At 37.3% G+C, this 24,400-nt stretch overlaps 1 long non-coding RNA gene across 1 annotated transcript; it reads left to right on the top strand.

The window, feature by feature from the left end:
- Window positions 1-1,421: 1,421 nt before the first annotated feature.
- LOC107318007 lies at window positions 1,422-18,632 on the top strand. Its single transcript, XR_001557103.2, has 4 exons — window positions 1,422-5,232; window positions 6,014-6,118; window positions 15,900-16,008; window positions 17,788-18,632. It is a non-coding gene; the product is annotated as an uncharacterized LOC107318007 (long non-coding RNA).
- The last annotated feature ends 5,768 nt before the right edge of the window (window positions 18,633-24,400 follow it).

Raw genomic sequence — 24,400 nt, 5'->3', positions numbered from 1 at the left:
CAGGTTACTCTATCCTGTGTTTACTATTTTTATATCTGTGGTCATTAACTAAGTATTTTTTTTTCCTGTCCGCATCCATGCTGCCTGCAGAGCTTTCAGTTGCCAGGCTGTGCTTAATGTGTTATCTTCCCATTGAGATATCTATGTTCTCAATCATATCTCTGTTTTCTCTTTTCAGTACTGTATCATCCTCATCTTTGGCTTCCCTAAATGTCAAAGATCTCTTCCAATTATTTATACAGTTTTTAACATATGTCCCTCAGTAATCTCGATTTCATCAGCCTGACCCCTCTGAACCACCAGTTGCCCTTCGCTTATCAAATCAGGTTCAGCTTTCCTGCCTTTACCTTAGGACATTTTAATACTTCCTTTCTGCGTAGTGTTTGTTTCTGTCTCCTTTATTGAGACTTACTAAAATTACTTGGATATTCTAAGATAAAACCATATGTCTGGTTGAAATTTCAAAATCAGTGACTAACTAATTCCCACTGAGACTGACACTCATTCATTCTCCTCATTAACTTAGTAAGAGGACTTAGAGTCTAGCATTGCAGATTTGTCTCCAGGCTTTCATGCCCGAACTTCTCTTTCTCTGTTAGGAGCATAGAGCCTTCCTCTTCTAAGGACAGCAAATTCAGTGTCATCCAGTTAGTGAAGAAAGGTAGAAAGTTTGCTGTAACTTGGAATGCTGTTCTACCAAACAATTTCTTTCTTACATCTCCAACATAATTTTTTAGGGTTTTCTAACTAATCCAAATAATGAACATATTATAAAGCCACAGAAAGCACTTCAGGCCAAAGATGGCAATTACAGCTATGAGTTAGAGCTAACTGGAAGGCTTCCTATTTGTTAATGCTTTTCTGTGGCTTTGAAGATCTTTTTGTGTCACTCTGGAATGAAAACCAAGTGCATAAAGACTTTTGGCAAAAATGGGACTTTGGCGAAATATTCATGTTTGGCTCCAGAAACTGTTTTGCTTCTACTCTCATCATCTAGGAAGCCTATTGTAGAGCTTAGAAATAATCCTGTCAGAACTTCATCAAAGTCAGTATTTGTTTTCAAAAATTTACTGGTTTTGGCATAATGTTCATTGGAGGAGAAAGTATTTGATGCAGAATAGCAATGCAGACTAGCTCCATAAGTGTCATTACATTAATTAAGTACATAAGTAACAGTAGCTGGATTAGCTACATTTACACACATCGAGTCAACTGAAAGAATATGAAGTCAAACAGGGCTCAAGGGTTGGCTGAGTAAGTGTCATAAATTTTATCACCCTTGATCTTGACACTCATTAGAACACATCTGTGAACAAAACTAATTGAAACATCAGGAAATGGTCAAAAAACAAATGAAAAGCATTAGCAAAAAAAAAAAAAAAAAAACCCAAACAAAACATTTTTATTAATTTAGAGTAATATACTAGGGCAAGTGGCAAATTAAATTGCTATCCAATTTTTTATTTGAAACTATAACACGATTATTTATTAAATGAATTAAGTCTATTTTGATGGTAATATTAGCTTTTAAGTAACACATAAGGACCTAAAAATAGTTTAATACAAGGCTTCAGGGTCATGATCCTCCAATATTACTGTAATCAGGAATAGTTCTAATGAATATAATTATGTTGTATTCATGATATGATAAAGGATGTATAATTGAAAGCAAATTAGAGTAGTCAAGTGTTCGGAATCTTACTCATACTGAGTGAAGGCATATCTGGATATTGTGGATATTTCTGAACCAGTTACTATTGTACTCATCCACAATTTCTTCTGTAGTGTCTTTCTGGTTTTGTGCGCATGTGTGCACATTTATTTCATATGTCAAAGATCCTCTAAAGACTTGCTGGCTTTGGTTGCTAATTCTCTACTGCATGATTAAGATGGCATATGATGGTGCTTTGCAAAAGAGATAGAAATAAGTTAGCCTGTAGAAATTTGTAGGAGATGGCAGGATGATTTAACTCCAAACTCGATCCTTCTGTTTTATTTCTATTCTTTTGAAACTAGTTTCTTGTGATGTATTTTAAAACACATGTTGCAATGCAGTTTTTCTCTAGTGTGCACTATCAGAGAATCATCTCTGATTTAGAGCTGTCCTTTCAAACTTGCAGAGCACATTTCTTGTTTTGGAGAATCTTTTAAAATGTTGGTGTCTAGTATGACCCAACGCACTGAAATATCTTGTATATAATGCTATTTTCCAGTGAACTGCGATTCTCTGGTTCTGTCAAGGGTCACGCTCATATTAGTGAAGACTAAAGAGAGCATCATTATGTGTCTAGCAATGATAGTCTTCAATAGACTTGTCAAGTCTTAAGCAGTATGTGTAAAAGGTGTGGCACCTTGTTACATCTGATACCTCCAACTCAAGTACTGCTAGGTAGCCACTGCCTTTCTCCATGCAGGCCAGACCTGGCTCCTCGCATCACTCATACTGAGCTGGCTCCTTGGCTGCAGTCATCTGCCAAACTGTTATGACACTGAGAACCTCACAGCAGATTAAAAGTTTCACAGAGGTATTCAGACATCAGTCACACCACATCTCCTGCCCCCAGGGCAATACAGCTGTAGTTCCCAAGAACTCTATGGGATCTGACTTTGTAGAGAAATAAATATTGATTAGTTAGAACAACTGAAAAAGTAATAACATATAATTTATAATTCTGTCCCTCCACTGTGACCAGAACTAACCATGTTCTGTTGAGAGTAAAGCCTGAATGGAATTAGCACTCATGACACTATGCAGAGAATAGTTTCAGATTAATTTATATGATATGATGATGAAAATAAAGAAGAGACCAGCCAAAGTCTTTATAAATCTTGTGTTGAAATAAATACCTTTCCATTTTAATAGTTGTTGACATGGTTAATGTCAGCTTCTTTATATATTAAGGGTATGCAAGTCTCTGTTGTATGATTACTCATTAAGCACATTTGGTGAGGGCCAATTATGTGGAGTTCCTGATATCAGTGGAGCAGTGGCAGCTGTAGGGCTTAGCTTTAGGTTTGTTTGTTGTTTTTAATTTGAATATGTAGGAGTCCAAAATAAGAATGATCATTTTTACTTTTCTTATTCACTCCATTTTATAGGGACTTAAGTGAAATTAGGTGAATCAGGCCCTTTGCGTAGTATGTATCATCTTACATGATTTCCAATGAAGGATATTTTCAAATAGGAGCTTGAGATAAATAAATACATAAATAAGATTAACTGAATTTCTCTTGAGATATGGTAGAATTCCAGTTGCCCACCTGAATAAACATATAATTTTATCATCTTTACAGTGTTTCTGTGCTGCTAGAGCACAAAAGTACAGATCCATCTCATGGGTATATAATAAAGGGAAAATAAGCTACCATACCCCTTTCAAAAGAACTAATCAAGTACTAAAAAGCAAATTAATGTAAATAAAATATTGATTAAGAACTAAAAGGATTTTAATTATATTACTTTCAGAAATAATTTAATTTAACCTGAACAGACAACTAAGAGCAGATATTTTGCCTTAGTGTCTTTCAGATTGCTAATTAAAATTTCTAGGAGGAAATTCAAGTTTAATGACTGGATTTTAAAGATAAATAATGCTTGCTTCTTTTCATAATAATTTTATGAAGGTTTACATAGTGCCAAACTATAATTCTGCATGCATGTTTTCTTACAAACAGATAACCTGGATGCTCCATGCAAACACTGTGGGTATCGAGCACTCTTAAATTAAGAAAACTTAAAAATTAAGTGTGTTAAGGTTTAATATCTGTCATATGTTTGTAGATTTATATCCACATTGTTTATGGAATTCTTCGGAGATAATTGCTTTCTTGTAAGATGAAGGCAATTATAGTGATAGAGCACTCTTTGTGCTTCCATTGCCACTGAGTAGCAATTTTACTATTTATCTGAAAAGAGATGAATCTGATTCTTTATTCTCTGCCATAATGACTTGATCCAAAATCCAGTGAAGTAAATAAAAATTGCTCATCACTTGATAATTTTGTATAGCAATTGGCTTTCAATGTCACTTCCTACTTTACACTGTATTATTTATAAGACTGCTGATCACTTACATAAACACAATGAGATGGAATGGGAATGCAATAATAAAAAGGCACAACATTTGGAAGATTTCTACAAAGAATCTTCTACAACTACAAATTCTTCACAGAGTATTTAGGCAAACTTTTTGGAATTTAATTAAACTCCTTTTATCTTCTTTAGATGCAGAGTACTAAATTAAAGGGAAAAGGAGCTACCTGTCCAAACTCTTTAGGCAAAAAAAAAAAAAAAAAAGGTAGAATGAACAGTCCTTAACATTAGATTAGGGAGCAGTACCAGAAAATTCCCTTTATGCCAGGACAGAGGGGTAGAACACGCCATGGGGACATGACAAGATTATCTAATCATCCTAATCATCATAAATATGATTTTACTTGAACACAGGGAAGCTTAGGAGTTTGTCCTCTCCATAGGCTTTGTCAGAGATGTGTGATCGAGCTTGATGGACTTGAACTTATAAGGTTGCTTCGTTGTTCCTTTGCCTTAGTCATGAACAAATGAAAACTAATCTTGGCCAGTCAGCATTTTGTGAACCATACAATCCTCTGTACGTGGTACTTCTGCAAGAGTAAGCTTTAAAAATGAAACTCTTGTTCTCTGTAGGCACTAGAGATGCAAATTTGGTGGGACAGAATCTGAAGGCTGCCTGTCTCCTTAACTGCCCTTTCTACAATGTAATATTTCCTTGGTGCTTTGAAGTGGTTGTATTTAAGCTCAGTTGTGTACATACAAAATGATCTCTGAGGATGAAAGGTAATATGAAACTAAAGAAAGACTTTGCAACATAATGCATGAAAGAGGAAGAGAAGTAGAGGAGATGCACTGTTCTTCACCGTTAATCATTCCAGCTGGCCACACCTAAGTTAAAAATGCATTTGCATGTATTTACACAATACACAAGCATGCAATGATACAAACAGTACACTCCATGTTTGTTATGTACATTGAGTGCATGTATGGGTACAACAGAGGTAAATGAGAATGACGCTGAAACATGAGGTGTAACCTAAAGGGAATGTTTTAACGGCTTGATGTTCAGTGATGTATGGATGTATGGAGCTGACATTTGCAAATTTAAGTTATATATTCTGTTTTCATTTCTTGACCCTGTCAGTACAGCAATCCTTCCACCAGACAGGAAAAAGGAAGAAGAGACATAATTCTGAGAGGTAAACTGCACTTGCCTTTCCTTAGTGGGCCCCAGTCTGCCCTTTTAACCTTTATCTGCCTCCCTTTGTCTAAGCTTTACATATCCAAAACTTGGAAACATAATAATATATTAGATATACTTACTTCATTATGCGAAATTTTAATTAAAAACTTCTGTTCCTGCAAGTCCTTAAGTATTGCTTCTTATTTCACATCCAGTAATACCAAGTGAATATTGCTGTCAACTGATCTTAACCCAATTCAGTATTTTTTGTTCCATTAAAATCAAAGGAAATAGGGAACTTAATATTTCTCTTAATCTGGGCAGCAGTTTCCACTAAAACATTAAAAGTTTTTTGAACATTTACTATTACTTCTTTTTCTTATTCCATCAAATTCTTCAGTTTCCCAACTTTAAAAGCCAGGAAAATAATGCTCTAGTAGGATATTGTGAGGATGAGTAAGTCTGAGATGTTTAGGTCCTGCAGTTACTCAGGCCATAGGAATAGGTCAGACAGGATCCTTTTCTTTTTCCCTGTCTTATTAAATGGTTTTATCTCAACCCACAAATTCTATTTTTTTTCCCTCCAATTCACTCCCACTGGAGAGGGAGAGGGATGAGTGAACGAATGTGAGGTGCTTAACCACCTGCCACTTTAAACCATAACATCTGTATACCAAGTTCATGAAAGGTCGTAATTTACAAAAAATGCTGTATTTATTTAGACTGTTCCATTTGTTTTGTGATTTTCAATCAAATTCAATTCTTATTTATTCCTCTTTCTGTCCCTCCTTTGACAGAGCCCGATGAATATATATGTTTGCAATTTCCCTTGAAATCTGCACAGAAAATAGGAGTCAACCCTAAATTCAAATAAATCACTGCAAAGACTCTCTGGCTGACAGGTATGTCTTGCCTGAATGTGCCTGGTTGTGTGCATATGTGTCTGCTCATTCATGTGGCTGACAAGGTATCATCTTAACAGCCTTTAAACTGTGACCCAGATGTGGACCTTCCATAGAAGCATTTAATTTCATGAATTTCTCTTTAAGGTGAAGGGTGCAGATCTACCAAAAAAAGAAGAAAAAAAAAAAAAAATTAGGGAAAAAAAAAAAAAAGTAGGAAAAAAAATGTGGATTATGTCAGCAGCGGATTATATATCCCATATACCTCAATATTTGTTATAAGATTTTGACTGTTTGATATAAGTTGGATGAATCCTACAAAGAAAGTTCTCATCAGGATATATTTAGTTGTTAAATCAACTTTCTTTCATCATTTCTACTTCTCAGCCATCTGTTCTCTAGGAGATTAATGATTTGATTCAGTTGTGTCAAAGCAGTTGAAGTGAATTAAGCCCATGAGAAAGGTTATAAGAAGCACCAAGCACCAATTTTTTTCTTTCTTTTCCTGTGTGTCATGTGGCTTCTTTTTTCTTTCTCTCCACTGACTGCTTAACTGCAAGCTGCTTCATTGTACACAGCCATTCGTGGTCCTGAGTCTAACAGGTGAGTTACACCTCTACTTACAGTTTCCAGCCTTTAAATTTTTTTAAGTGGGACTGGCAGAAGGACAATTACCAACTGTATGCCTGGAAATCTCTAATAGAGTTTCCTGGTCTTTTTGCAGCTGAGCAATGCTAAAGAAAATTCTTATGTCATTTTCCTTATAGGAAAGTTAATAGGTAGGCACCCTTAAGGAAAGTATTTGCTTGCTGGTTGCACTGAAGACAGTATTTTTCATTTATAGTCATATGAGAATATGAATCTAGATATTCACCAATTATGTCACCCAGTGAGCGAGCTCACTAGATTAGACATAGAGAAGATATTAATCATTCCTTGCTAATTACCATGAGGTAACGCTTACCTTTCTTTATATAGCACTTCAGAGTGGGAAGAGATAACTGTGTTTCTGTGGGGTGGCTTATTGGATTGACGATACTGGGTTGAGGGAGTGGTTGAATTTCTGGAAATGTGTGGAGGTAAATACTTACATGAACATGGTAATACTATGCCTGCAAAATGCTGACTCTGGTACGTGATGTGGGTGAAGATCTCCATGAGTAACACTAAAATGATGGGGGCTAGAAAAAGACATAGTTAGAGGGACAGGTAGGATAGAGATTTCACCAGCCCCCCCTGCCTGAAGTGATAATCACTGACTTGGCTTTTGAGAATGGAAATAGACTGGAAATGTTGAGGATGAGGGGTGCAGGTTATTCAGGAGTGACAGCAGACAGTGATACTGTGATGTGTTAAGTGAGAAGTACTGTTGACGGAACTGGGAGATCCTGGCATAACCAGTGGGGAAAGAAAGCTCACGATTCTTGTGCGGATGAGATTCCATGAACGTGTAACCTGGTATTGTTATATCATACTGTACACTTATCATGGCTGCTGCTGTTTTCTCCTGTAGAATAATAATAATGATATAATTATTGCTGACAGGCAAAAGGGAAGCGAGTTACACAGCCTCTGTGTTCATTCTGAAGTTGTCACTGCTGACTAAGGGGAAGATGGGAATATAAATGGGCCAAATCTACTGCTGCTATCAGTAAATATGGTTCAGAAGCCTGGAGGGAAGGGAGATGACCAGTCCAGAGCCAGTTTACCTGAAATGTGTTCTCACAATGCCCAAGTATTCACAGTAACATGCCCTAAAAAGTAAGCAGCTTAAGGTGTCTACGTTGCAGTGCATTGTTTGTAACTAGAAAACTACTAGTAGGTGTTAATAGGTTACTAAGTCAATTAGTAGATTAGTTCATAGAGTAGTAGGTAAGGCACTATTAGATAATAATACTAGGGACTGATTATAAATATATATACGTATATTTAATGAATTAATGTGACAGATATAGTTATGTCTATTTCTTGAAAAGATGGCAAACATTAATGCTGAATAGCCACAAAGGAATGCTCTTGAACTAGCAGAAGAACAGAATTACATTTGCAAATAATGATAATACAGTGCATATTTTCAGATAGCGTATGGGTTCATAGAAAGATGGAGATTACTTGGACACTACTTCTGAACACTGAAACCATTTACGTCCTGTCACTAAATCATTTGTAACATCACACAGCCCCAGTGCAGTGGAAGTGGTTGTTGCTTTGCCAGGTCAGCTCGTAGTGCTCTCCTTATGGCTGATGAATTTCTTTGTGCATTGTGGCATCTTCTGAGAGTTTGATCCTCTCCATGCAGCAATGTGATTTACTGCTGATAGAATAATGGGTGAATGAGTGAGGAGGAACATAACTTTGTGAGCTAAAAGGCCACCTGGGCTTGTCAAGTCAAAGTCATGACAGTCAGTGTCCTTTCTTTCTACATAGCCACGCTTTACTCTTGCAGAAACTGTGAACACTTCTAAAAGTTTATTTGGTTTTCATTTCTTCTGTGTCTTCTTCAAACTGAAAGTTTCAGAGCCAAGTAGAAAAAAAAAACAAAAACACAAAAACAAACAAAAACAAAACAAAACAAAAAAACAACAAAAAGAAAAACAAACAAAAGTATGTTAGCTAAAGAGGTTAAAATATTATCATAAAATATGTGAAGGCTGAACTAGGAGCTAAGAGAGACCTTCCTGCAGGAATCTCAGTCCTGTTTTACAGTTGTACAGCTGCCTTATGATCTTGCAATATAGCATTTCGTTTATCTTCTTTTGTTGATATTGTTTGGTATAAGATAACTATGTTCCCTTTGAAAAAATATAGAAATGCCTACGCTCTTTCTATTGATTCTGTACAGCTCATAAAATGCTCTTCTTTTTTTTTATTTCCTGACTTTGATTGGAGATTTTACCACCCTGCCCCATGCAACACTGATGCTGCACTTCATCATTACATTTTATCTATGCTCATATTGCTGTATTCTATAGAAAACTGCCAGTGAAAAAGTATGATGAGAAGAAATTGATTTGAAAAAATGGAAGATAAAACCAATAGTATTTATCAAATGGTGGGAGTGTATCAGGTAGATCTAGTAATACAGAGCTTTCATGAGGATCACTTTCTGAACATTCAGACCAAGTCCTGCTGGATGGAGGTCACTGAAGTAGTTGTAACTTGCATTTCACAATAGAGTGTTACAATGAAACAGAATCCCTCTGTTATGCCTGAACTATGAAACAATGTGGCTATTATAGAAGCATTGCTTGTACATGCCACTTTGATTACCAGATTTTCCCTTGTGTAATCTAAAATTTTCAATTGCTGTTATCTCTTCATTTATTTATTTATTTATTTATTTATTTATTTATTTATTTATTTTCTATGTTTACCAATAATTGTTATACTCCATTCAAATCGCTTTGCAGAGTTTATTAGTAAACAGTGGAGACCAACCAATGAATTTTTTGTTCGTGTTCCTATGATGTTGCTGTGATGCTGCAATTTAATGTTGAGGTCCACCCCAATTAAAAATGTTGTTATTTTGTCTTTATCCATAGTGACAAAAGGTATGGACATTAATATCCCTGCTGATCTGAATATGTAAAGAATTTTTAATGTTAGACTGTGAAATCCTGGCTAGAACAGAAAGACAAGTGAAATGTCCAGACAAAGTCAGATTCCAAAGTTTTTGAAAGACAGTGGGAAAATGTACAGGGGTTTCAGATCAACTTCAGAGTCACGTCAGAGAAGAGTGGTAGATAGTAACTGCTGGTATGGCTGATGTCTGTGTGTGCCACAAATCAGAAAGTGTTAGGGAACTCACACAAAAGTAGAGAAATCCATTAAACTCTTTTTGTCTCGGCTTAGAAGCACATTAATCTTCCATCTATTCTCTTTCTCGTTACAATTCTGAAATTACAAGCATTGCAAAAAGCAAAATATGTCATGTCCTTTTCTAGTTAGTCCATCATAGAACAGTAGCATTTCAGAGACATTTTTTGCTCTGTTGTACATAAAATGTGAGCATGAGAATCCATTTTAATTCTTAAATCTTGACAATTTCTTATACTCTGAGAAATGTTCATGAGAAAAATCACTAATCCAGGAAAAAAAAAAAATGCAAAAAGCATGAGCTTTCATAATGAGGAAAGAGTACAAAATTATTGAGCATCCTAATGATACTTCTGCAAAAAGACTTTCTTCTAGTGATCTGTCAAAGTTAATATGAGCTGGTTCAGAAGTATTCCTGTTCAGTCTGTCGTTAAGAGGTTACTTGTATGTTTATTTACTTATCCATTTTTAAGCAGAGTGAAAAGATATAAAGATGATAGCTGCCATTGCCAGAGGTTTGTGTCCTAGTCCTTTTATCTGAACTACATTACAGGGCCTTACACTTTATGTCATGACATAATTATCTTCTATCCATGCAGTATAAGAAGGTGTACCAACCCATAATTCTCTATGGCTTTCCTCTGGCATTACTCTTGCTTTGGGGATAAAAGATGAGAGGAATTGTTAAAAGATGAGAGGAATTGTTAAAAGAACATCATCAGATTGTTGTTTGACTTTAAACTGTAATCTAGAAGTGTTCTTTAGCTGGAATGAAAGACAGATAAGAAAGCAGGAAATGATTTATGTAAAGACTTAAGACTTCCTCACAGCTGGATCACCACGTAGTGTTAACAGATATTCCTGTATCTGCTGTACTGTGCAGTTTTGCTTTCCTTAGAGTCACCAAGTTTATCCAGTGTTATATTAAGGCAAGTTATACCAAGGATGTCTATACATGTTTGAATGCTTTCTATAATTTGTTATCAGTCAGTATTTTTTAATTCATTGTAATGTAGTAATTTCCCTAAGTTCTGTATATATGTGTTGTGGAACATGAAAGAAACATCTGCTTTTTGATAAAGACATTATCCTAGCACAAAGAATGCTTCTTCAAGGCTGAGTGAATTGCTTGACAGAGGAGACTAGTATTAAAAACAAATGCCAGTTGCCAAAATGAAGGCTCTAGAAACCTCTTAAGGTATTTCTATCATGGCTACTATGTCAATAATTCACACAATGAGGCCCCCAATGGGAACATTAACCCTTTTTATCTTGGGGATCATTAAATTGCAGCATCACAGCAACATCCTTGCAAAAGGATGAATATTCAAAATATCGTCATCACTAACTTAGTGTAATCTGCAGAAATAGGGATGTTCTGCAGCCTTGCGGGGCCCTGTCTGCAGTGTAATTGAAATCAGGTTATTCTGCAAGAGAACATTACTGCCTGTTTGATAATATTAATTAAATGAACACCTCTGGTGCAGGGGGTAATTCTGAGTTCTTTCAGTACATCTGAGGGGCTTAGTAATCACCACATAGTCCAGAGAGTCTAATTATGATGGTGGAATGCAGGTACACAGTGGATATACTCTTATCTTCTGTGGGCCCTGAAATGCTCTCTCAGGTCCAGAGTGGCTTGCACACAGGTTCAGAGAGCTCATGTTTGGCTTCTTTTGGTTGGATTGTAGAAAAATAGCAAGCTCATAAAGCAAGCCCTGAATGTTGGCTTGTGTGGGGCTTGTTGACATCTGTGTGGAGGTTCTGCCCACAGGGATTATTGGAGACACAGAGCCGCAAAGAATATTCTGAAACTAATGTGGCGTTAAAGAAGTCAGTAGTGCCTCTAATTCTGATGAGCTGGTATTTGTGAAAACAGAATAGGTATATGTATACAATGTTTACATATTGTCCATGAGTTAAAATGCTTATATGTGTAGGTATTACAGATGTGTAAACAGGGGAGTAAGAAGGAAGACAAATTCTGGAAATGCCAAACAAGATGAGCTTCTGGCAGATCAAATACACCCCAGTTGGGGGGGGGGGGGGGGGGGGGGGGGGGAAGGGATATAAAAGGATATTTACAGCATATCAGAACAGCCTTCAGAACAAACATTTGATTACAATCTTTTGAAGTCAATGCAGGTCAGTTAGTAGTATTTTAAGATTATTTGGAGATCATGTAGAAGAATTGAGTACTGACAAGCACGCTGACAGGACAGAGCTCTCTCTTGAGCTCAGATGCTTGGGCTGCTGCTGCATTTGCTTCATCTGAAGGCCATATTTTCCATAACAATGGCACTCAGAGAAGTCTGATTCACACACTGGCACTGTGATGTATCACTTTATTCCTCAAACACCAGGGTGCGTTGTTCATGTCACATTACATTTGTGTTACAATTAAAGCCAATATAAGAGTCTGACACAGTTTTATATGATTGTCACACAGTAGATTGTGAGCTGAATGAACTTAAAAAGCAATCAAAAATAATCCTGAAGCTGGCCTGGGAGAGGAATAAGTGTTAAAGATTAACTTTGTAACTATTATGTACAATTATACTGTATGGATATCTCCCTCCATAAAATATCTAAGTGTGTGGGTGGTTTGTTACCGAGGGTTTGTCAGCCTTCACCACTTACCCCTCATGCTTATCCTCACATAAATAAAAGTTAACAAACCTTCACAGCCAAGCGTAATGTGACAGAATAAAGAAAGCAAACTTTCATTAAATATCATCCAAAACTGTCAAGCTTATGCTAAAGTGGCCTGTGGAAATGTATCCAAAACAAAACGGTGGGAGTCTGCTGCTCCAAGCATTGAAGGCCGGACTGGCCATGGTATGATGCTGTCACACTGCCCAACTGTGCTCCTCTAATGTACATGATTTTGTTAGGAGCAAGACAGTTAACAGGTTAAAAAGCGAATCAAAGTACGTACATACTTATTCAGAATTCTGTGTTTGTGTTTGTTTTGTATTTTTTAATGACTACACAGGGAATTAAAGTTCTGTATTTAGGCCCTTAGAGGGAATGCCTTAAGGAAAACATCCACAATACCAAAGAATGAACAGTTCAGGAAATCTCTTACTGACAGATAATTTTTATCTTTATAGTGTCTCCTTAAATCACCTTCTGAGGTGCACACAAGTGTTGTACTAGGCTTCCATGTGAAAACCAGAGGGAAGCAATTTTTCTGAGCCAGTGTGTTGGTGTGCTCAAACAAAATAAGGACCTGAGAAATAATACCTTAATAACAACTAATACCTAATTAATAATTATCATAGCAATGGTCAGGATAGCTTTGATCTGGTCGGATAGCTAGGACCTTTGTTAAAATAAAAAGACAACAAGCAACAGAAGCTCAGCGCTTTATGGAAAACATGATTCAGATGAAGATGTTATGTGGTGTATATCAGACTTATGAAATTTAATCCTAGTTCAACTGAAGCTGTTCAGAATTTGCCACTGGTGTCAGCAGGTGTGAAATTTTATTTCCAATATAGATGTGATAAGGAAATCTTTTCTTTTTTTCTTCTTCTGATTTTGCAAAATAAACTAAAGCAGAGACATTGCCAATTTTTACTTTGTAGGTACAGTTTACAACATTTCTGTCATGCCATAGTCATTTGAATAGATGTTCTTGGTTTCACAGAGAACAAACAGAAGGACACGTGTTACTTAGGTGCTTATTTTTGACATTACTAGGATTCTTGAACACTTTTGCTGGTGAATCTATAATGCAGGGATCAGTACATGGAGGTATAATACAGGATCATACAATACACTCCAAAGTTACTTTTTGATAGTGAGAAAGTTAAAGAATGTTGACTGATGAAAATGCTTAATTATGAGCGCTTGATTAAAACTTACTTAATTCCAACATAAAACATATAACTTACGTATTTCAAATCTATAATGTTGTAAAGTTGAGGATTTTAGCAGAAATCTTGTAATGGTGCTAAGCCAATTTTAGAGGCATACCGCGACAGCCTTTTCTGCTTACAAACAGCATTTAATGCCAATAGATTTCCACTGAACTACAGACACCAGTATGTTAGTTGTTTTGTGCTGCTTGTGTTCTGTGTGCCTCTAAATTTTCCCAGTTGCCCACTTCCTGCTTGTCATCTTTGCTTCCATTAATAAATCGTATGATGTACGTATCCATAAGTAAGCACTAAACCAAGCCTCCTTCACTTAAACAGTACAGCCTTACGTGAATTGAACACTTGGAAGTAACATATCTTCTGTACTCAAGTATTAGAAATAATTGAAATATTGGAAGACATAGATCTTATGCACTTGAGTGGTACTTGAGCTGATAATTATAGACAAAGCTTAGTAGATGGAAAAGAGTGTTTGGAGAAAGGCAGTCTGCTCCAGGAAAAAATATATGTATAAATGAAGCAACATGTGAGTGGCTCTGCATTATGTTCCCCAGCACTGCCGAGTTCAGAGTGAGACTACACAAAGCACACCTGGATCTGCACACATGATATTAATCCATTAACATCAGTGCTCGAATTTAACTCCATAGGGAAATCACGAGTGATAGAGGAATGTTATGAGAAACACTGAGTTCAGTAACGTTTATCAATGGCATGTTTTGTGATACTTTCATTTTTAGATATAATACTTGCCAAGCAATCCCAAGCCATTAAATTTGAGCTGCATATCAGATATAAAGCAATACGGAAAATAAGATAAGCACTCCACCCACAACCTGGCACTGTAGCAGTTGCTGGAGGTAACAGGTTGTCAGATCAACTATTTGGCCTCTCACTTTTTTTCAAAAGTAGCAGGTTATTTTGTCATATTAGAAACAATGGATCAGCTGCTCATAACTGATCAAATACTAAGTGAAAATAATTATACTTTGTATTACAGAAGAGTATTTCCAACACAGACTTCTGTTTACAAAAGGCTTTCAAACAATGCTATTTTCTTCTGAAATGAGTTTCAAATGGCATGTGCTTTTACAATTCTCTTTAAAATGAATAAACATATTTTGTATGCAGAGGCCAGAATTAAATGCATAGTTTCTGGAGTGAGTGTGACTGACCTTGTCCAGGGAAAGATTTGTAACATCTTATGTTGTTTTTGTATGTATGCAAATCTGTAAATCTAATATGATTATGAGTTTTATAAAAGAGGATAGACCTTACAAATATTCCAGCCTACAGTAGGGAAAAGTCATACATGTAAACCTGCAAAGCAGATGTAAGAAAAATCAAGGTTGCAAGTACTGTAAGCCTTATCCAAGTTAATAGCTCTGTCAGAGGGACAATGAGTTGAAGACTGGGCTAGACATAAAACAGATCAGCTGTATTAATCTTATTTAAAGGTTTTCAGAGGAAATAGGAAAACACTGATGGATTTGTTAGTGAGATACAAAATCTAAATCTCTTCCAATCCACCCCTGTTATCTTAGGCTCAGTCTTAAAAAATATTCAGCTGACTTTGGGTGGCTTTGATTGCTTTGTATTATCTTCAAAGTAGCGACATTTTTACAAAATTCCTTAAGTCTCCTTCCATAAATAGACAAACTGGTGATGTTTCATAAAGGGAATATCCACTGACCTATTGTTAAAACTCTCCATGTTCTATTAAAACTAAATAAACAAGCATTTCTTCAGCAGCTGACAAATCTTGATAAGGAAAAGAGGCAAACAACTTACTAAAAAAGCCGTATAGAGTAAAAAAAAAAGTGTTTTCCCTCCTCAATTCAATAGAACTCCCTCATACCAAAAATCTTGGTTTCCTTAACTGTTAGATAATAATGATAATTAAGTTAACATATGAGGCTCTTGGTAGCATAGATTTATTGAAGGACAAACTACTGCTACAATGGTTGGTTTCTCACTATATTTATGCTTTCATGTCTATTTTCACAGATATCTACTGGGAGGGTTCCTTCAGATTAATGCTCAGCTCTTTATTCTCCTGTGTTGTATCTTTATTTTTTAAGGATACATACGTGACTTTTTATGGATCACTCGGAAGAAAGCAACCATCTTACCATCCATGAAGACTGAAGTTAAGACGTGTGAGATTTTGAAACGTGACAGTGAAGGAAGGTAGGAGATAATCATACTCAAGTCATAACCAGAAGCCTGGAATCAGTAATAGCCCATTTCTGCCTCTACCAAACCAAAGTCAATGTTCAGATCTGCCTTGAAACTTTTCCAGCCATACCAATTAGCCCACAGGTAGTTTGGCTTACATCTTGCCAGCTTGTTCACATACTAAGAACTCATTAAACTGTAAATCCTATAAGTAATGTTTTCTAGTTCCCTAGCCTAAGGAACACTTTTCAAAAGCAAAATTAATACCTTGATCTGTGAGGGATGAATTCTACAGATATAGTGCAAAGGTATGCCTTCCTAGGAACACTTTAGTTCCATTAAGTTAGATACAGTAGTAGACTAGGAAAAGCTTATGAATGATTTTCCAGTTAAATTCTTCTCACTGTCACATTTTCTCTGTCAACTTGTGATTCTCAGATTAGGTCTTTCTGAGAAGAATCAAGTACCACTGCAATTGACAACCACAGATTCTTGATTTCATTAGTGTCTTCAGCTAGCCAGCAAAACTGGCCACTCTGTAGTTTGTCATCATCTTGGAAACTAATTTGATACTGCCCTATGAAATGACCCCTTACTAGAACATCCTGTGTAACTGGTACAGCACAGGGATTTTCTGTCCCAGGTACAGCAGAGATCATCTAATCATTGAGGAAACAGTGAGAGTACTCCCTGTCAATGATGGAGGAGGTTACTTTAACTCATATCAAAAGTGCCTTGTGAAGGAGAAGAGCATTTTCTTTCTCCTTGAATGTAAAGGAATGATTGGTTTAAAAAGAAATCAGTTATACATATATCAGTTGTCACCATATCACAAAGTGAAAATTAACTTTAGCAGTTCACCCAGACAGGGTGGAGGGCAGACTGGATGCGTTTGAGAAAAAAATATTAAGGAGAGTAAAACAGGTCGGTTATTAACAGAAGATATATAAGGCCACAATTACAATCTGTTGGCTTGTGAAATGTGGGAGAGATTCAGCTGCCATTTCATATGAGTATGTTTATAATGGTTGTGAATGGCAAACTATGAAGAGGAATGGATGTTTGCTTCATTCCTCCATTTCCATAGAGATTTGTTTTTCTGCTAGCTTAAAAAATTCATTTTGAAATCTTAAAAAAAAAAAAAAAAAAAAAAGGATTTTATTTATGTTAGTTGTTGATATGCTACATTCATCTAAAAAGTTATACAACTGTATTACTGACACTGGGATCCAGTAGAGGGATAGAACAGGAATTTTGGAGACTAAAAATACAAGCAGCGGCCTAAATAATTAAAAATTAGAGATTTACCATGTATGAAAATGAAAGATGTTTTAGACGTGCTAGAGATGGATAACTTGAGTAGTTCATTATCCTGATACTGCTGTAAATAATATATATTATTCAATATTATCACACTGAACAGAGTAATATAAAACGTGTTCTTGGTCTTTAAGTTTCCAAGAGAACTTTGAGAACCTAGGAGGTGAGCGGCTCTCTTTGTCTTGCTTTCCTCCTCTTTTATTTATTATAAAGAAGAAAGAGAGAGGCAATATTGTCTGCCTGCTGTCCCTTCTCCTGATGGAGAGAAGTTTTATGCCTGGTAACATCATGCAAAATAGGTGATGGTGCATATCTAAGGCCCTGTGATGATCATCCTGTAATTCAATAGGCAATAGTAAATAAATCCCAAACAACTCTGGACATATTTTATCATAGTTGTGTACTTACTGTGGTATGTCATTATCATTTACATGAAATAATGTTAAAATAATATCAAATTATGACTTCTAGGACTGTAGTGCTTCTCCAACATTCTATTACACAGTGAAGAGAAAAGGATGCATATTAAGGCTGTCAGTTTAGACCAAGGCCAGCTGGTACTGTTTTATTACTCCAGAAAGACATCAGGTCAAGATACTTTGATCAGAGGAAGATTTGATGAACCTTTTCCATTCTCTGCTACGTCACTGATACTTCAACAGGTATTGTTGTTACTTCCTTAAAAAGTACTATAGGCAGAACAGGATAGTGATGATGCTGGATATGGCCTGTAAAATGCCAGTCCAGTGGCCATTTATATGAAAGCTTAGTTGATGTACATTTGTGCTTACATAAAGGTTTACCATTATGGGAAAGATGTTTCGTGAACATTTTGAAACAAGCTTCAAAATATTCCCAGTTTTAAAAAGCAGAAATGTAAAGCCTAATCGCATAATTTGTACTGGAAAAGACATGAGGTAAATAATATCTTCTCCAGCTGCAAATAGAGATGATCTTAATGTTGGTTAAATAAACATTACCAATGAAGTCAAGACTATAAGTATTTTGATGGATTAAGAGTAGAAACTCAAAATCACTTTGGAATGTTTCCCATTAACACAGATAGCAATGAGGCAATAACTGGAACAACTTAGCAATTTCTTCCTATAAGCATTTGAAAGAGAATCAGTCTTCAATTTTACATCAGCCTGTCTGAATCTCTTTCACTGCATCACATTTTAAGCCCAGGCTACTGGGACTCTGGGAACTACTGATATGTAGCAGGGGAGTTGAAAAGGATGAATAAAAAAAGCCCAGTGTTCTGTGTGAGCTTTCAGATGTAAACAATTCCAGCATCAGAGCAATAATACAACTTAAATTTAAAAATAATAATAATAATAAAGTCTTAGTTTAGAAGGCTCACGGCATCCGAATGAGTTGGATTCCTGATGAAACAGTCCTGTGCTCCTAAATCAGAAACATATTTTTAAATGCAGATTCCTCCCTGTCGTTTGGATGGTTAGTTACTAAAAGAGAATTTATTAAGATTCCTTATATACCAGTGACCTGTATGAGGTGTGAAGCTCCACTAGAAATTATCCAGTTTCTTGAGTAAAAGGTGAGAAAAGATTTGAAAGTCTCGCTGGCAAAAGTTGAGGCACTGAGATATTCCACCATCTTCTATAATGTGCTTCTGTATCTACTATGATATAAAGAATCAGGAAGCAGCTGCTGAGGAAACCAGCAGCAAGGTCTGGCACAAACAGAACAGGCATTTCAGGACTTAATTTTTTTGTACACTCTTTCATTTTATTTGACTCATTAGCTTCAATTCTAAAATACTGTGTTACATTGTATTATATGTTGCATTCTCATATCTTATTTAGTAAATTAGTTTGTCTCACCTCACACTGTTGCAACTGTTTTCTTGTTTTTTGGCCCTCCACTCTATCCATTCCACCATTTCAATTTCCCAAAGCATGGGCAAGTGTGTTACCCTACCCCACAAGACATGGAACTTGACAGGACAAGCCCATAAACTGTTTGTATGGAATGACCTAAAGTCCCAGCTAAAAAACATTCTGGACTCAAACAACCTCAGGTGACGTCAGATGAAGGTAGGTTGTAGCTGGATCAGTTTACAGCAAATCTGAAATACAACCAGATATTCAAAGACCTTTTGTAGGATAGCATGAAATACATAACATAATCGTTCAGCAATACGTTATCCTACAATTCTTTTTCTTCCTGCTTCTCTCATTGCTAATAAAACAGATGCTCTTTGGTTTCAGGCTTTAGCCTATTTTTAGAATCTTTTTATGATGTTGGCTCTCTGAAACGTAGGAACTGCTGCTGTGAGAAAAAGAAAAGCTATTGCTGTGAGGCAAGAGAAGGGCCTACAGGTGAAGTAGCCTCTAACAGTAAGAGCCCTAATCTCACCTATTTGTTTCCTCACTTCTTTTGTTTTTGTAAAGTAACTCTGTTCCCTTAGACACATGGTATCACACCTTTTCTGCCTCTACTTAAGCATTACTGTGATATCAGCTATAATGGGACAGAAAGTACCACAATAATAGCAGGGTGGCAAAGTCTTTACTTGCAGTAACTGAGGATGGTCCCAAATACAGCAGCTACAAACGCAAAAATGAATGAAAAGAGTGGCTTACCTTTGGAAGGCCTCAAATAGACAGTGATATCCAGTGAGTGGTCCTCATCTCCGCTGCCAACCCTTAAATAGAGTCTGGGAAGGGGCAGATCCTGCCTCCACCCCTTCCGGTCACTCCAGTGAACCGCATGCACCTGAGCTCCCCTGGGTTGGCCCTGCCTTCCCACCAGGTGCTCAATCACTGGTTCATGTTGTGAGTTAGCATTTCAGCTACACCAGCCAAAGTCCTTCATTAGTGCAGCACCAGCTGATGAGTCCCATCATTCATAGGGGCTGCAGAGCAGGTATGGTCTCAGTGCCTGATGTTTCTGTTGCTGTAGGAAACATGCTGGTCCTAAGAGGAAAAAGGTATGGAAGAGCTTTTATTTCAAGGAAAGAACCTGACAGAAAGGAGGTGAGTGTTTGGGGAAGCAGTGAATGAAATGGTGCTAGCAGAAAGCAGGCATTTTTTATTGCTTGTGCAGTAAGAGCTCATTTTTTCAAACTGTTAGATTCCAATTGGGGCATCAGATGTAGCACTCGTGCATGAGGGTTTCAGATAAAATGATGTGGGTGGGCAAATTGACTGTAATGATCTAAATAGTCAAGCTATTCCTACAATAGGGATTGCTGATAGATAACAAAATGCAGAGTCATGGAATCAGCATATGGAACTCCTTGGTGTGCTGTGGTCTGACCAATATGACCATATATTATTGTGTTCTTTAATGTGATATAAATTATGGCGTAACTTTACCAGTTAGATACTGCCTACAATTAAATAGTTTTGCATTAAACTACCGTAAGCAGTAGTTCCTTCTGGGATTTTCAATCTGTAGGCCCAGCTGTGCCTTAGCTGCCACTAACGAATATGGTGTGTCTAATTGAAGTGGGAAGGAACACACCCAGCATTATGGTTGCAGTGCTCAGCTGTATCACTGTTAGCAGTGGAGTAATCTCTTCAAAAACCCAACAGTTTTACTGGAATCTACCAGCTAAGTCCTGGCTGAAGATGAGGACATCTCTGTAAAGCAGGGCTTGCTTTTTTTTTTTTTTTTTTTTTTTTGTGTTGCTTTGTTTTGTTTTATGGTAGGTTTTTTTGTTAGTTTGTTTTTGTATTTAAAATTCTAAGCTAAAGAGTGAATCTAGTAATAAAATACATCTCTGAGTGCTGATGGTATCTACTACTGCAGCTTTGAACTGGCTTGGTTACAGATAGAGAAGTCTGCATACAGGAAATTATGAGCAGTTTGTAACACCTTTGGTTTCCTGTTGGCTTACGTTGATTAAACTGATTTTTAAGTTGAATTTTTCAGAATCCACGTGTGCAGCATTACACAGACTGCCAAGATTTCTCCTGTCAATATTAAACAATGAAACCTGTCTGAGTATGTGAGTGTATATACCTTGTCATGCTTACGTGCGTAGCAGAATATGCAATCTGGACAGCCATGATTTATTGAATAAAGTGAAGTCTCGTGCCTGTGTGTTTTTCTGAACTACATCTTGATGAACAACTTTACAAGCATGTTTATATCATGGTAGAAGACAATGTTCTTGCCTTCACTCACTTACTCAACAGTGTTATTCTTTTCCTGCTCTTGGTATTTAAAAAACTGTTGGGCATTAGCTTTCACCCCACACTAAAGCTGAAAATACACAAACAGCATTGAGGCAGCGTTGGCTGCATGGAATGTAACAAAACTGATCGATGGGAGCAGCTGCTTGCCTAGTGAAGGCCCGGTTATTTTCTTTTTTTTAAATAAATAAGATTGGAATAAAATAAATATATGATTTCAAGTCTTGTGTTTGACACTATCTTGAGCAGGAAGAAAGCTTAATTTCTATCATTGCTTACCAGTGGGTATGGAGTGCTGTTGGTTTTCGCTGCTATCGTGAGCCACAGTACTAGCATCTAAGCATATTAAATAAGTTGTGAGGTTGTAAGGAGGGGGATTTCAATCCATAAAGCAAAAGCAAGATGGTAACATGAGCAGGTAAGACTAAAAAATGAAAGAAAAATGAAAACAGCACCCTTAAGGGAAGTAAGAGGCCAAAGGTCAGCAGAGGAAGCATCACTGTAGCACTTTCTGTATGCTGAGTGCAAGAGGCATGATATGGGGGTATAAGTTTAAGGCTGTGTGGACTCACATGTGCTGGCTGGATGCTGGAAGAAGAGAGGGTAGCTGAGAAACTGCCCACAACAGTAAAGTACCACCAAGTTCAAGGCAATCAGGAGCTCCAGAAAGGTTCAAAATAACGATAGAGGAGGAGCTCAAATACCGAAAGTGAATCTTTCAGTGCCCAATTTCTGTCATCAAATGACCCTGCTCACTAATTAGTGACCTCCGATGACCTTTGGTGACCTCCGATGACCTTTGGTGACCTCGAATGACCCCTGTGACCTAATTAGTGACCTCTGTTAACCTTTTCTGTGTCCTCAGATGACCTTTGCAAAGCAAATTTTTCGATCGGTGACCTCTGACCTAATTAGTGACCCTCCAATGACCTTTTCGTGTCCTCATATGACCTTTGTGAAACGAATTTTTCGAGTGGTGACCTATGACCTAATTAGTGACCTCAAATGACCTTTGGTGACCTCAGATGACCCCTGTGACCTAATTTGTGTCTTCCAATGACCTTTGTCGTGTCCTTATTTGACCTTTGCAAAGCAAATTTTTCGATCGGTGACCTCTGACCTAATTAGTGACCTCAGTTGACCTTTCCCTGTCCTCTGATGACCTTTGTGAAGCAACAACACATCATCAGTAGGGTAAAACTAACCTGTCTCACGAAGTTCTAAACCCTGCTCACGTTCAATATATATATATATGAGTGGGTATACAATCTAAAGCTTGGTCAATTCTTCTTCACAATGATAGGAAGAGCCAACATAGAAGGATCAAAAAGCGACATCACTATTAACTCTTGGCCGCCACAAGCCAGTTATCCCAGTTGTAACTTTTCACTAAGCAGGTCACAGGGGTCACCTGAGGTCACCAAAGGTCATCTGAGGTCACTAATTAGGTCAAAGGTCACCGCTCGAAAAATTTGCTTCACAAAGGTCATCTGAGGACACGGAAAAGGTCATCAGAAGTCACTAATTAGGTCATAGGGGTCATCTGAGGTCACCAAAGGTCATCTGAGGTCACTAATCAGGTCAGAGGTCACCGCTCAAAAATTTGCTTTGTGTCCTCATATGACCTTTGTAAAGCAATTTTTTTAGCGGTGACCTATGACCTAATTAGTGACCTCAGATGACCTTTGGTGTCCTCGAATGACCTCTGTGATCTAATTAGTGACCTCAGATGACCTTTGTCATGTCCTCATATGACCTTTGTGAAGAGAATTTTTCGAGCGGTGACCTTTGACCTAATTAGTGACCTCAAATGACCTTTGGTGACCTCAAATGACCCCTGTGACCTAATTAGTGACCTCCGATGACATTTTCGTGTCCTCATATGACCTTTGCGAAGCAAAGTTTTTGATCGGTGACCTTTGACCTAATTAGTGACCTCAGATGACCTTTGTCATGTCCTCATATGACCTTTGTGAAGCAATTTTTTCTACCGGTGACCTTTGACCTAATTAGTGACCTCAAATGACCTTTGGTGACCTCAGGTGACCCCTCTGACCTAATTAGTGACCTCTGTCAACCTTTTCTGGGTCCTCAGATGACCTTTGCAAAGCAAATTTTTTGAGCAGTGACCTCTCACCTAATTAGTGACCTCAGTTGACCTTTCCCTGTCCTCTGATGACCTTTGTGAAGCAACAACACATCATCAGTAGGGTAAAACTTACCTGTCTCATGAATTTCTAAACCCAGCTCACGTTCAATATATATATATATGAGTGGGTAAAGAAGAGCCAACATAGAAGGATCAAAAAGCGACATCACTATTAACTCTTGACCGCCACAACCCAGTTATCCCAGTTGTAACTTTTCACTAAGCAGGTCACAGGGTCACCTGAGGTCACCAAAGGTCATTTGAGGTCACTAATTAGGTCAAAGGTCACCACTCGAAAAATTTGCTTCGCAAAGGTCATCTGAGGACATGGAAAAGGTTAACAGAGGTCACTAATTAGGTCACAGGGGTCACCTCAGGTCACCAAAGGTCAACTGAGGTCACTAATTAGGTCAGAGGTCACTTCTCAAAAAATTTGCTTTGCAAAGGTCATCTGAGGACACAGAAAAGGTTGACAGAGGTCACTAATTAGGTCAGTGGGGTCACCTGAGGTCACCAAAGGTCATTTGAGGTCACTAATTAGGTTAAAGGTCACCGCTCGAAAATATTGCTTCACAAAGGTCATATGAGGACATGACAAAGGTCATCTGAGGTCACTAATTAGGTCAAAGGCCACCAATCGAAAAATTTGCTTCGCAAAGGTCATATGAGGACACGAAAATGTCATCGGAGGTCACTAATTAGGTGACAGGGGTCATTTGAGGTCACCAAAGGTCATTTGAGGTCACTAATTAGGTCAAAGGTCACCGCTCGA

Source organism: Coturnix japonica, chromosome 9, assembly GCF_001577835.2.
Source record: "Coturnix japonica isolate 7356 chromosome 9, Coturnix japonica 2.1, whole genome shotgun sequence".
NCBI lineage: Eukaryota > Metazoa > Chordata > Aves > Galliformes > Phasianidae > Coturnix > Coturnix japonica.
This window is presented reverse-complemented; position numbering and strand designations above follow the sequence as displayed.